This window comes from Otolemur garnettii, unplaced genomic scaffold, assembly GCF_000181295.1.
Source record: "Otolemur garnettii isolate 467f Iridium unplaced genomic scaffold, OtoGar3 scaffold00084, whole genome shotgun sequence".
Taxonomy (NCBI): Eukaryota; Metazoa; Chordata; class Mammalia; order Primates; family Galagidae; genus Otolemur; species Otolemur garnettii.
This window is the reverse complement of record NW_003852479.1, coordinates 7,526,164-7,527,047: the sequence shown is the minus strand read 5'-3', so window position 1 is coordinate 7,527,047 and position 884 is coordinate 7,526,164. Positions and strand designations below refer to the sequence as shown.

Here is an 884-nt window from a genome sequence, read left to right as displayed (position 1 = left end):
TTGCAGGTTTTGAACAGAAAAGTGTCATAGTCTGCCTTGTGTGTAGAAAGGACCCCTTTTTACTGTTTTGTGAGTCCACTCTGGACAGCCAGGGCAGGTGCAGGGACAGCAGGTGGAAGGAGAATGCAGTCATCTGGGAGAGGACGGTGCCCAGACCAGGCCAGAGCAGTGGAGCTGGCAGGAAGTGGCCAGTTGTTAAACATGCCATCATTAAAAATTAAATAAAGGCTCTGCGCCCATGCTCAGTGGTTAGGGTGTTGGGCACATACACCAGGGCTGGCAGGTTCAAACCTGGCCGGGGGCCTGCTAAACAACAAAGACAACTACAACAACAGAAAAATAGCCAGGTATTATGGCAGGCACCTGTAGTCACAGCTACTTGGGAGGCTGAGGCAAGAGAATTGCTTAAGCCCAAGAGTTTGAGGTTACTGTGAGCTATGACACCATGGCACTCTACCAAGGGTGACATAATGAGACTGTGTCTCAAAATAAATAAATAAATATAAAAATCAAATGAAATCAATTTATAATTAAATTAGATGGAAAACAAAGTTAATAAATGCTTGAAACTTGTCACTTCTTGTTTTTACCTAATTATTTTATTGGTTTTATTATTGCCTCTGGCCTTCAGGTTATTTACATCTATATACCTGAGATACAACATGCCTATCATGTCTGGTGAAAATGACTGTGAAACGGGGGTGGTGCCTGTGGTTCAGTGGGTAGGGTGCCTGCCCCATATACTGAGTGTGGCAGATTCGAACCCAGCCCCGGCCAAACTGCAACAAAAAAAATAGCTGGGTGTTGTGGCGAGTGCCTGTAGTCCCAGCTACTTGGGAGGCTGAGGCAAGAGAATTGCTTAAGCCCAAGAGTTGGAGGGTGCT

The 884-nt window shown here is 45.6% G+C and overlaps 1 protein-coding gene across 1 annotated transcript in view; it reads right to left on the bottom strand.

Moving 5' to 3' along the window:
* SAMD7 (sterile alpha motif domain containing 7) overlaps positions 1-884 on the bottom strand; it is a 26,250-nt gene that overhangs the window by 2,245 nt on the left and 23,121 nt on the right. The gene's annotated exons all lie outside the window — the stretch shown is intronic.